Here is a 14,688-nt window from a genome sequence, read left to right as displayed (position 1 = left end):
ACACGCCGGCGTATCAGTAGATACGCCGGCGTATTTCTGCTGTGAATCTGGCCCCCTATGTCCATTCAGACACAGAGCCGTGGCCTGGCCCTCTCTCTCTCCTGATTGGCTGAATGATTTTGATTGACAGCAGCCGGAGCCAATATCGCCATGCCAATGTCTCAGCCAATGAGGAGGGGAGTCCCAAGCAGCTTAAACACTCCTGCAACATAGCTAAAGATGGGCTCAGGTAAGTATTAGCGGGGGCTGAAGGGGGCTGCTGCATACAGAAGGTTTTTTATCTTAATGCATAGAATGCATTAGGATCAAAATACATGCTGTTCTTACAATCCCTTTAAGTGCACAAAGTAGCACAAACAACCATTTCTCTCATGCAAACATGAGTAGATACAGGTAAAACTAAATATTTTAATAAATGTGGCAGTTAGTGAAATGAAACACATGGCAAATGTCCTGTGAAAGGAAAGATGTGTCACAAAATCAAAATGAGCAATCCCTGTGTTAGGATTTGTTGCTCCAAAGAACATTTATGTAGTGTCTAATGTCAAGTTGGGTGACCTATTATTTGACTTGACTTAATGCCAAAGGAATTTGCTACCTTTTTATTTGTAAGGAATATATTTTAGCAGAAATGGGTTTTATACACATCAGAAAAAAAACACAGTTCTATATCAATTGCACAATGGTTAAACCAGTGCTGCGATTTAGAGCTCAACTAGCCTGAAAACGAATACAAAGTCAAACAACTAATTTCTATGTTTATCTACTAAATGTAGGTTATTGGATTGACACAAAAAGTGTCTAGGAGGAGTTTTTCCTTTTTCTTTCATCCTCTGTTTTCAGTCTAGGAATTTGCTTTGATTATTGTTACTCTGTTTAGAATGAAAGAATAATTGATATGGGATAAAACAAATAATGCAGCAGCGTGTATTCCTTGCAGAGGCCCAATCAATGATAAAATAACTTCCCTATAGATAAAAAGATGTGAGAATTACAGGATGGAATAACTAGGTGTATTTGTTAAGATTGATGAGACACAGAAAGAGTAATTCAATGTTCATAGTTGAAAAACTATACACATATGAGCTGTGTATTTGCATAGATCCTGGAGGCCTAAATGAGGCAGAAATGTGAAAGCACTATCAAACACTCACATCAAAAGACAAGCTGGCTAGAGCAAAATACTGAATGATAGGTCACAGTACTGAAAGTCAAAACTACATACATTTTATGCTCATAGCATTTTAAACACCAAGTAAGGGGTTATTTTACCAGCCTACTATGAGGCATTTGATCTGCACAGCAAGTATTTCATATTAAAGTACATTAAACATTTGTAAGACTCAGGGGGGTGCCTTTTATAAGGTCCAAAAGATGCGTTAAAGAGCCAGGGAAAATTTGTTATATTCAATACAGGGCAAATAAAAAAAATTCGACCAAGTTTTGTTATTAGAAGACCTAAATTCAAATCCAAAATAGTATTGCTGAAATCTCTCTCATTAAGCCCTGTACACACGATCGGTTTGTCCGATGAAAACAGACCGATAGACTGTTTTCATCAGACAAACCGATCGTGTGTGGGCCCCATCGGTTTGTTTTCCATCCGTGAAAAAAACTAGAACATGTTTTAAATTTTTTCTATGGATAAAAAAACAATAGAAAAATCCGATCGTCTGTATGGAACTCCATCGGTCAAAAATCCATGCATGCTCAGAATCAAGTAGACGCATGCTTGGAAGCATTGAACTTCATTTTTTTCGGCTCGTCGTAGTGTTGTACGTCACCGCGTTTGGACACGATCAGATGTTTGACTGTTGGTGTGTAGGCAAGACTGATGAAAGTCAGCTTCATCGGATATCCGACGAAAAAATCCATCGGATTCGATTTCATCAGATATTCGATTGTGTGCACGAGGCTTTAGACTACCTAAAAGCTGGTCAGGGCTGGAAATATTAAAGGGGTTGTAAAGGTTCGTCTTTTATTTTCTAAACAGGTTCCTTTAAGCTAGTGCATTGTTGGTTCACTTACCTTTTCCTTTAATTTCCCTTCTAAATGTTTTTTTTCTTTGTTTGAATTTCTTACTTCCTGTTTCTCCTCAGTAAGCTTTCCACCATCATCCGAGCGGTGGAAAGTCATTTAGAACAGCTTACTGGACACCTTACTGAGGAGGAACAGGAAGTGAGAAATTCAGACAAAGAAAACAAAGAAAAAAAACATTTAGAAGGGAAATTGAAGGAAAAGGTAAGTGAACCAACAATGCACTAGCTTAAAGGAACCTATTTAGAAAATAAAAAACAAACCTTTACGACACCTTTAAATATAGATATACACTCCAAAGAGTGTGTTTCCTCAGTTGGGACTTTTGATTGGAATGACTAAATGACTAGGTAAAAAAGCTGTTGGGACCAAAAGGTTCCAATAGACATCATTTATTTGAAAAAATCTTATATAAATACATAAATGAACAGCTGTTCTCAACGTGAAAAACACATCCAGATGAATGCGAGAAGCAGAATGGGAGAAAGCATCGGCAAAAAAATGACAGATAACAAATAACAAATAAGGAATGACAGTGACAATGCAGGACCCGACTCTGTCTATGGGGTAAGACAGAAAACCCAACGTTTCAAGGTTTATTTTGTTTGTAGAACCTCTTCTTCAGGGGTGGGATATTGCACTATGATGATAGCAGTATCTGTATTTAATAAAGGAAAGGAGAAAATACGGAAAAAATAAATACAAACAAAAACAGGAATTAGAGCATGCCCACTATGACAATGTTCATCATGCGCAAATGAATACATATATATAGAAAAATCTGTATGAAAGTATGTATGTACACCTCTATTGATAATAAATAGTACTAACCATTCCACATATATGTAAATGTTCATTGGACATTTGATAGCCGATCATTTAAAAAGACATCAAGATTCCGGTTACGTTGGCAACCTGAACCATATTCTTTGCCTCAGCATAGGACCTGAAGGGGTCAGCCAGCCCAACCAAGAAGTTATCCAAGCCAGTCACTGCTGATATCACAGAGGGCATAGAAACAAGGTTCCGTACCTCCCAAGACCACGTACACGAACACTGGTTGCAAATAGATGGGGAAATCCCCTGCCAGAAAGATGCCTAAGTGTGAATAAAATCCTAAAAGTTAAAAATGTATTTCTGGTTTTGAAGGAAAAAGGAGAAAAGGGAGATATAAGACAGGTGGGTAATGAAAAAGCCTACCTGAAATGATAATGATATCATCCCTCTAGGGCCGCACTATGGTAGAGTGAGGATAGATCAATTTATATAGATCCTTCTTCCTTGCTGGGGAACAAAATCCCTATTATATCCTATGGAGGGAAGAAATTTAAAAACCAGCCTTGAGTACGGCAACTCCATAATCTATTCAAGTGTTGGGCATCTTGGAATGACTAAGAATTAAAAGAGCGCACTACCGCTGAAGTGTGGTGGCTTACCTAATTGCATAGCAAGCAGGGAAAAAGTAAATATATAATGGTCCAGTCAGTGTTGTCCGCAGCCAATATATTGTTGCTGGGATTCTGTGATAAGAACAAACAAGAAACTAGATTACTCCTGCATTCAAAAAGGTCTCTGAATCTCATTTGCAGCATTAGACTCAATAGCCAATGATGCGGAAACTCACCCAGATAAAATCCAGCAGCTCATATAATTGCACCTTGCCTCAGAGACAGATATGACACTGAATGTTGTGAATTATCTATAATAAAGCTGTGGAGTGATGACAACACACACCAGCTGTGTGCCAGGTAGAGGAGGAGACGGGAGGGCGGATCCTGTATACGCTTCCATGTTGTCATGGGAACCCTGGATGTTCCCAGAGAGAGAGAGCATCCAGGCGCTGGTGCGTCACCAAGAAAGGGGCCGGCGTGGAGAAATTACGTCACACGTCAGAGTCTCGCGGCACAGGAATGACTGGGACCATGACCGCATCGCTCTTTTTTTTTTTCTCAAGGGAGGGCGGCAGGCAAGCGGAAACAGTAGACGAAGCTGGGGTTAGTACCCGGGTAATCAGGTACAGAATACAAGTAATACAAGACAAACTTGAGAGACTAGAAAGTTGCTCAGGAAACCCAGGCTGCACTGAGCATGTCTATACAAAGGGAAGCAGACTGGGAAGCGGGCCAGGAAGTGATAGAAGGGAAATGGATATACATCCACAGTAGTGCCCATAGGTGAACACCAAAGCCAGAAGTACATGTGAATGTAAGCAAATAACTAGCAGAACCACTGCAGCAAGGAGGTATGAATTTCACAAACAGAAAACTGAAAGCTAATCTGTGACACATCAAATCAGATCAAAAGATCTTGAAAATATTAATGCATATCTGCAAATTAGTTGTATACATTCTCCCATGAGATATATCTTTACTTGTATGTACTGTATTATGTAAATGACTCTTTCACTTGTTCATTTTTTACCACTAGTAAATGAATATACTATGACCTTATGCTTCAATAAAAAACGTTTGTAAACAAAGAAAATATTAATGCACAAAAGAATTGCACTTGCCTCAGACAAACAAATTTGTTATACCTAAAATAAGACATGGTAGACACGAAAATAAGAGAATGTTATGTTTTTGCTGATACCCTAAGCTTGCAAGGGCACTACTGGTGAAGCATTTATTACTTAAGTGTGCTTAACCTTTTTTGCTGTCAAAGCCGCTTTTTTCATTTTTGTACACATGTAGAAATATCTATATTAGGCCTGAAGATTAGATAAAAACCCCAAATATTATCTATTTTCTGTAGGCAAAGGCCATCAAGAATAAATGGTCATAATTGAGATTTTTAGTGTACATGTTTATCAAACCCAAATGTTCAGTAAATAATTTACTGAAGTTAATTTTAATGCACGCAATACATTTTTTGGTAAAATATAAAGTTTGCATTGAGCAAATAGATACTGTGACAGAACCATCCCAGCACCCAACCTTGGTGCTTCCTTCAGTATAACCGCTTCCTCCGGTTGGGACATAGGGCCAGATTCACAGCCAGGCGGCGCAGCGTAACATAACCGATTTAGGTTACACCGCCGCAAATTTTCTGGTTAAGTGCTATACTTTTTTTTTTATACTTTTACATGGTGTAGTAAGTTTACACTTTGTAAAAGGTGCCCTATCTTTGCGACGGCAAACTAACACTTGCGGCGACGTAACGACGGGAAAAAGTTTTGTGGATCGCCGTAACTGCTAATTTGCATACCCGACGCTGGTTTACGACGCAAACTCCCCCCAAGGTGGCCGCGGTACTGCATCCTAAGATCCGACAGTGTAAAACTATTACACCTGTCGGATCTTAGGGATATCTATACGTAACTGATTCTATGAATCAGTCGCATAGATAGAAACAGGGATACGACTGCGTATCAGCAGATACGCCGTCCTATCCCTTTTGTGAATCTGGCCCATAGATACAGGGTTATCATAGCTACAGCATACTAGCTGACAAATAGCTTGTATGAAACTGAAACCGTTTAATGAGTAAACTCATACAGAATATATGCCCCACCAGGTCAGGTAGGAAGAGAGTTACCGCTCCAGGTGGATTGTCTCAGGAGATCAAGGGTGCTGGCAATGCACAAGGCAACAAATGGAAAAAGAAAATATGGACAGCCGCACTCCAAAAAACCTTGATGGTTGTCTTTATTTAACCACTTCAATACCGGGCTTTAAAACCCACCTCCATACCGGGCCTATTCTGGCACTTCTCTCCTACATGTACAATTCGTCATTCTTTTGCTAGAAAATTACTCAGAACCCCCAAACATTATATATGTTTTTTTAGCAGACACCCTAGGGAATAAAATGGCGGTCATTGCAACTTTTTATCTTGCACCGTATTTGCGCAATAATTTTTGAAACGGCTTTTTTTTGTAAAAAAAATGGTTTCATAAATTAAAAAATAACAAAACAGTAACGTTAGCCCAATTTTTTGGTAAAATATGAAAGATGATGTTACGCCGAGTAACTAGATACCTAACATGTCACGCTTTAAAATTGCGTACACTCATGGAATGGCGCCAAACTTCGTTACTTAAAAATCTCCATAGGCGACACTTTAAAATGTTTACAAGTTGCCAGTTTAGAGTTACAGAGGAGGTCTAGTGCTAGAATTGTTGCACACGCTCTAACGCACGCGGCGACACCTCACATGTGTGGTTTGAACAACGTTTACATACGTGGGCGGGACTTGCGTGTGCATACGCTTCTGAGCGCGAGCTACCGGGGACAGGGGCATTTTAATGTTTTTATTATTATTTTTTATTTTTTATTTTACTTATTTCTTTATTTTTTACACTTTTTTTTTTTTCAATCGCTTTTATTCCTATTACAAGGAATGTAAACATCCCTTGTAATAGGAATGTGTGCAACAGGTCCTCTTTAAGGAGAGATACGGGGTCAATAAGACCCCACATCTCTCCTCCAGGCTGGAAAGAATGAGATCGTGAAAAAAAATTCACAGATCTCATTCAAACTAGCCGCAATTACGGTTTGTAATTACGGGGACCCGGGCGTGACGTCATCACATCGCGCCAGAGCCTCCGACGGTCATAGAGATGACTGGTGACCATCTGGTCACCAGTCTTCTCTATGGCAAACATCCGGCGGACGGCGATCATCTCTCCGGGCCCCCGGTGGGACGGGAGAGCCCGGAGAAGCACCGGATGGCGGCGGGGGGGGGATGTCCCCTCCCGCCGCCTGTAAGAACGATCTAGCGGCGGAACCGCCGCTATGATCATTCTTACGGTGCACAGGATCGCCGCCGCTAAAAAATTATATCTCAATGATGCCTCCGGGTGCAGGCATCATTGAGATATCCCCCCGCAAATCCCAGGACGTCATATGACGTCCACCCGGGATAACAGGTCCCCGTTTTGGACGTCATATGACGGCGTGCGGGTGTCAAGTGGTTAAAAAAAAGCTATGATTAAGCACTAATTTATAGTGTGAAACACATTAGCTGTTTTACTCCTGTGTAGTGTGCTGTGACTTGTAGTGCATTTTTCCTTTTTTTAAATAAAGACAACCATCAAGGTTTTTTGGAGTGCGGCTGTCCATATTTTCTTTTTCCATTTGCCACCAGGTCAGGTGCCTGATTACATTATTATATGCAAATTAAATTGTATATAGAAATATAATTAACATAACTAAAGAACAACTAACACAAACAGTATACTATTTCTCCCACAAGCAAATGATAGCTGACAGTGGTTTCATTAACTTGAGCTAAATAACTAGTCACTTAAATCAGCCTAGGTGGGATGCACAAAATATTAACAGACAGACAAGTTTGTGATTAATCAGACAATAGGTGACCCAATTAACAATTAACCATGGGACAAACAAGCTTAGCAGAAAACACATAACACCTTAATAAATAGACAATAGCAGGAGACCACCAGCAACAGACTGTCCGGCTCCTACATTGGAGTACAAGGAACAGAATAATGTGGCCAGCTCTTTCAATAAACATGTATAGTTCAGAATCAAACAAACCAGGAATACTATTTGTATATTTCTTGAGAGATATTGTTGATAAATATTACTGTCCCATTTGAGGTAATCCAAACCACATTCTCAGTGTCCATTAAGTATCATAATTTTCTCGGTCACCATGTGCCCCCAATAGACACATACTTACACATACAGTAAGAGGGACCTGGGAAGCTGAGACAGGGGTTTCCCATCCTCCCTAAGGTAAGCTGGGTTCTTGGGCCCCCCGCCCAAAGTGACTCCCATCACAGATACTAAATATATCAAGCCTTAAAAGTGCATTCTCATAAAATGGTAACAAACTGATATTGTTCAAAGGCAACACTTTATGAGCCTACAGGCTTTACAGGTCATCAGATCAACGTTAACCATGAATGAGTGAGTGAAAAACTTGTAAAGCGCAACACATGCGAACTGAATCGCCTCTGAATGATAGCCCTGGAATTATTGCTCTCATTCGTAGGTACCATGTGGGTAGGTACCGGAGCATGATGAGACTGTGACATCATAAGAGAGGCCTATATAAATCGGTGCGAACCGCGCACCCGGCATAAGGCTGCATTCACACCTGAGCGTATCGTTTTAACGCGATTTTCCCACGTTTTTTACCGATTTTGAACAGGTCTAGGGTCACCAATGTTAAAAACAGAAAAATGCCCAAATACGCTCAATTCGAGCGACAAAAAATGGTCCAGAACTTGTTTGAGCTTCAGGCGTTCAGCATCAGGCGTTTTGGAGTGGAGATGTGAACCATCTCCATTGAGAATAATGTATTTTTTCCCCTCTAGCGTTTTGGAGCTTCATGGTTCAAGCGACAAAACGCTCAGGTGTGAATGCAGCCTAACAGCGGGAAGAAGCGTCGTGTCAACATCGGAAGACGAGAAGAAGGCAGAAGACGTCACAGAAGAGCGGGCTTGCGCCACCGCTAGTAATTGAGCTAACACACGAAGATAGCGGCGGCCAGCCCTGAAGGAGAAGGCATTGGAAAGCGAGCCGGAGAAGAACTGGGGAGCGCCGAGATGACAGGCGGAGAGCGGAGAAGATGGGAGAAGACCCCCGGAGAGTGGAGAAGACCCCCAGAGAGCAGAGAAGACCCCCGGAGAGCGGAGAAGACCCCCGGAGAGCGGAAGAAGAAGGCCCCCCCTTGTAAAAGAGCTAAAGAAGAGAGGGGGGCCCCTGGAGCTGACTAATAAATTACTTTAAAAACCCTGTGTCATGTGTATATTTTCTTTTATACTTTGCCTCCAGGTGAATGGGTAGGGGTACGATGTACCCCATATTCATTCACCTAGGGTGGGGGGCTGGTATCTGTGGGCCCCCTTATTAAAGGGGGCTCCCAGATTCCGATAAGCCCCCCACCCGCAGACCCCAACAACCAACGGCCAGAGTTGTCGGGAAGAGGCCCTGTCCTTATCAACATGGGGACAGGGTGCTCTGGGGTGGGGGGGGCCGCAGTGCGCCCCCTGCCCCAGAGCACCCAACCCCCCCCATGTTGAGGGCATGTGGCCTGGTACGGCTCAGGAGGGGGGGGGGTCGCTCGCTCGTCCCCACTCCTTTCCTGACCGGCCGGGCAGCGTGCTTTGGATACGGGTCTGGTATGGATTGTGGAGGGACCCCCACGCCGGTTTTTCGGCGTAGGGGGGTCTCCTTACAACCCATACCAGACCTAAGGGCCTGGTATGCCCCAGGGGGGGGGGGACCTATGCCGTTTTTTTATTTAAAATTTGGCGTGGAGTTCCCTCTCAGGATTCATACCAAACGCCGCAGCTAAAATTGGCAGGAATCCAAGTCTGATCCCTATATGACGCGCTCGCTGAAATGTGCTTTGTCTATTCCAGCGAGTGCGAGATGTCGGCACCCTGTCGCCGAAAATCAGCGCGATGCTGTCATGCTGGAAACACATTCTCTGCAACAGGTACAGTACAGGCAGAAAACTGGAGGGAGAGTATGCAGGAGCCTGACATTCCATTGATTATGGGTACAGTGCTTTGTACATTCCTGTAGGAAAAAATAATACATGCACTTTTTCTACAAAAAAATGTGCATTAATTTGTGAATTTTAGACTTTTATTACCAAGGGCCCTTATGTAATAACATATTTGGAGTGACAAATTCTCTTTATTGAGACATCTTGGCTCTATTAGACCCATAATGTCTCCTCTGCACTCCACTGCAGCTAATAAATCATGCTTGATTAGTTGCTTCCCTGACCACAGCAGCCAGGGGCAGGAGAAAGGGCATGTTCCAGTAGTTGTAGAGGGAATTGGGCAGCTTTACAGTACCCTGGACCATTTCCAACAGAAAGCCAACAGCCTGCTTGAAACTTGAACACTCCTCTGCTGCTGCTGACATAAGCAATACATCTGTGGCAGTGTAAGGCCCCATACACACGAGAGGATCCATCCGCTGAAAAATCTCAGTGGATCGGTTTCAGCGGATAGATCCCCTGGTGTGTACGTTCCAGCGGATATTTATCCGCGGATATTTCCGAATTCCAGCAGATAAAAATTTGTAGACATGTCTACAAATCTATCCGCTGGAATCGGCACCAGCGGATCGATCCGGTGGTCTGTACAGACTTACCGGATCGATCCGTCCGAACCCATCCCTCGCATGCGTCGTAATGATTCGACGCATGCGTGGATATCCTTATATGACAGCGTCGCGCACGTCGCCGCGTCATCATCGCGGCGACGGCGTGACACGTCACAGCGATGGGAATTCGGCGCGGATTTCAATCCGATGGTGTGTACACTCCATCGAATTAAAATCCGCAGAGGATTTATCCGCGGATACGGTCCGGCGGACCGTATCCGCGGATAAATCCTATCGTGTGTACCAGGCCTTAGCGTGTCTGTAGCCAAAACTTTTTTCTTTATTTTGTATAGATTTTACTATTTTACTATTATCCAGAACCAGAATCACATTAGAGAGACAGGTAAAGTGAAGAAAAATCTTCAACAGGAAAGCAGACAACAATAAAATGCTTAAATAAAAATAGGTGCGCTATCTCTTTAAATCAAATAAATCATTAAAATGCCCAAAGTGATATACAAAATCATATAAGTATATCATAAAAATCGCATTCATAAGAAAATGTGCAAACAAACAATCAAAAATGATCTACAGATAAAAAAGTCCCATTTCAAAAGCAAACCTTGCAATAAAACCACATGAAATAATTTTGTGAACAGCATGGTGCTGACGATAAAGCATAGCAAACCAAGGTGTACTCAAAACAGTGTCATCTTAAGAGCATTATAGGCCCCCGGGCAATACAGTGCACTGGGGCCCTGTCTACACAATCACGCACGAGAATTACTGACAAAAATCATAAAATCTACTGGCAGAACCACATTTTTTACTGCCACTGCAAAAAAAGTACCTAAAATTACAGTTTTCAGTGCCCAACAATGCAAATGTCAGTATTTAAACTATAAACATATAGCTAGTGCTATTAGAAATGTGTTTAAGTTAAACAAAAGTAAAAAAATTTACATGAAGATCAGGTTACTATAACCCAGCCAGCACAGAGTTTCCTCTTACATCAGAGTCTGCAGGATTCCCCCTTACAGTGAAAGGGAACTCTTATGTAAAGGGAAACGCTGCAGATCATGATCTAAGGGGGGAACTCTGATGTGGAGGGGGGCTATGGTGACCAGAGACAACCTTATATCAGAGTCCACTGCTTTCTCTTTCCCACTTACATCGGGGTCCGCAGACTGAGTTCCCCCTTGCATTGTAAGGGGGAATCCTGCAGACTCTTATGTGGGGGGTACTCTGGTGACCAGAGACCACCTTCCTTAGATTAAATACACTAAGGTAAGGGGGGTCACTAATATAGGAGGGGGAACCTTTATATCAGTGCCCCCTTACATTTTTGCATTCACTCCCCCTTACATCAGCAACCCCCCGCACTCGTGGAGGACCGGATCTTCTCTGTGATTTCCGCGAACTGGGCATGGGCAGTTCTAACCCGTCACTCTCCACAATTTTTTACTGGGGTTGCTGGGCAGCCGGTGGGGCCCCCCAGGCAAGCGGGGCCCCCGGGCAACTGCCCAGCGTGCCCAATGGAAAAGATGGCCCTGACTCAAAAGGTGTCCCACCAGTGCTCAGAATCTCCTTACCAGATACTTTTGATCTCAGCAAACTAAAATAAACTGCGCTTGGCTGTTATGCAGCTATAATGTTTTCCTTCTAGTGCCACCCCTCAGTGCCCACAGTGCCACCCATCAGAGCCCACAGTGCCACCTATCAGTGTCACCTACCAGTGCCGCCCATCAGTGTCCACTACCAGTGCTCATCAGTGTAACCTACCAGTGCCCATCAGTGTAACCTACCAGTGCCCATCAGTGTCACCTACCAGTGCCCATCAGTGCCACCCATCAGTGCCACCCATCAGTGCCACCTTATCTGTGCCTATCAGTGCCGCCTTATCTGTGCCTATCAGTGCCCACCAGTGCAGCCTATTAGTGCTCACCAGTGCCCCCCAAATCAGCGCATATCAATGAAGGAGAAAAATTACCTGTTTGCAAAATTTTACAAACAAACTATGAAACATGATTTTTTTTTTCAAAATTTTTCAAGTTTTTCTGTTTGTTTAGCAAAAAATAAAAACCCCAGCAGTGATTAAATACTACCAAAAGAAAGCTCTATTTGTGTGAAAAAAAAAATGATAAAAATTTCATCTGGCTACAGCGTTGTATGACCGCGCCATTGTCATTCAAAGTGCTTCAGCACTGAAAGCTGAAAATTGGTCTGGGCAGGAGGGGGTTTAAGTGCCCAGTAAGGCAATGGTTAATGTTGTGATCTTGTTTTTGGTGCACTGAGAGCAAGGACCTTTTCAGGTAAAAAAAAAATGCTATTTACAAGGGAACTACACTGCATCTGAGCAGCACAAACCAAAAATGCTATTTAATTGATTTGTGATATTCACAGAAAACTTACCCATCCATCAAATGCTTTTTTTTTTTTGCTGAGAAATCACTTTGAAAAACACCCCCCAGCATTTCTGAGTGTGGTCATCTTAAGTAAGGGCAGATGATTCATGTAGAATTTAGGCTGCTTTCACACTGAGGCACTTTGCAGGTGCAAGCGCCCTGAAAGAGCCACTCCTTTATATCCAGTGTGAAAGCCTGGATATAAAGCACTTTACCGCAAACCGCCCACGAGGCCTCAGTGTGAAAGTACCCTTAAAATAAGTAAAAATAATATACTTTCCTATCTATTTACTAATCCTAGTAGCATAAAAATTGTCAATGTTCAGTGAATTCCGCTTAAGCTTAATTTTTTTTTTTTTACTTCTGTCTATGTCATCGTTTGAGGCCTCGTACACACGACAGAGTTTCTCGGCAGAATTCAGCGAGAAACTCGGTCAGAGCCGGATTCTGCCGAGAAACTCTGTCGTGTGTACACTTTTGGCCCGATGGAGCCGCCGAGGAACTCGTCGAGAAAATAGAGAACATGTTCTCTATTTTCTCGTTGTTCTATGGGAGAACTCGGCCCGCCGAGCTCCTCGGCGGCTTCAGGGCTGAACTCGCCGAGGAACTCGACGTGTTTGGCACGTCGAGTTCCTCGGCCGTGTGTACGAGGCCTGAGACTTCCCCTCACTTACCTGTCTGGTAAAAAGGTTGTCCTCAGGACAGTGAGTAAAGAGATACTTCTCCAACGAAGCCCTGGATAGTAGAAAATAGGATTTCTAATCCTTCTCCACTCTATCCAAGACAAAAAGAAAAATGGTTATAGATAAACTACTATTATTTTATGCTTAAATATTTCAGATAAGAAAATAAGGCAGCTCAAGATCGCCCACCTAATGACCCCTGACTGTTAGCACTGTGATGCCATAGCTGGCCATAGACAAAGCTATAGATAATCACTGATCTGCCCAACTGGGTTGAAAGTGTGAAAAATATATAAGAACTGAACTGGTATATAACTAAAACATCTTAGGGACAGGAGAGCTGAGAATTGGCATAGGTTTAACATTAACCATTAAACCATTACCACTGAGGGTTTTAATTTCCCCCATTTGGTTATGGATTTGCTCTACTTCCTAATTTATAATAATTATATACACATATATACTACTATAGAATGCTATACACTACTTATTTATATTCACAGAGGTAGAGACCTTGTTACACTATTTCTTGGATATTTTATTTTTGGGATCCCATAAGTGCTCTTTGCTAGTTTCCTGTGTCCCAATACCTCAACTTCCATGGGGGACTTTTTCAGTGGTCCTTGCCCTCAGGCCGCACATACCTAGCCAACGTGAGTATATAAAGGGATGTTATTTGTCCTCTGTAATCATCATTCCCCTTTCCCTGGGCCAATCACGAGACCATGGTTACATTCATTATATGTTTCATTATAGATACATGCAGCATATGCCCCCGAAGAATGGGCATACATCCCATGAAACGCATCGGGAAATCGTAGATGCTATATGCCCTATTAGTTGGTTCCACATTTTATTAATTTTTTTAATTTTGAATTGCAATATACTGTAAATATTTTGTTACATGTTGTCCCAGGTGATTCATTGATGTGGAGGACATTTTTAATCATTGTATCATGTAATAAGTTATGATATTGTTGACATGCTTTATGATTGCACGCATGGTTTTGCTATACCATGCCCTTCCAATTATTCATGTATGATATTACTGTAAAAGAAACGTAATGTGTTATTTACAGTTGTAGAGGAATAAAACTAGAGGAACTGAATCGCCCAGAAGCGATTCAGTTCGCATGCGCCGCGCTTTATACGTTTTTCATTCATTCATTCATTCATTCATTTATTGCTTGATAGCCTTGAATTCATGCCTCACTCAAAGTCCCAAAACCTTTCCATTCTATATTGATTTCAAGAAGGAAGGGAATAGATGAGGGGCAAAAAAAAAGGAGAAAAAGAAAGAAAAAGGGGGGAGAGCAAAAGGGGAAAAAGGAAAGGGAAATAAGAAAGAAAAAAAGGGGGGGGGGGGAAAGGGGGGAGGGAGGGGGGAGGGGAGGGAGGGGGGGGGAAAGAGAAGGGGGAAGAGAAAGAAAATTGAAAAAATGGGAGAAAACGTAAGGAAAGCACTCACATGGGCCACATCTGTAAAGTATTAAAGAAAAGAAACAATATCTAACGAGTGGACATTGATGG

Source organism: Rana temporaria, chromosome 6, assembly GCF_905171775.1.
Source record: "Rana temporaria chromosome 6, aRanTem1.1, whole genome shotgun sequence".
Lineage (NCBI taxonomy): Eukaryota > Metazoa > Chordata > Amphibia > Anura > Ranidae > Rana > Rana temporaria.
This window is presented reverse-complemented; position numbering follows the sequence as displayed.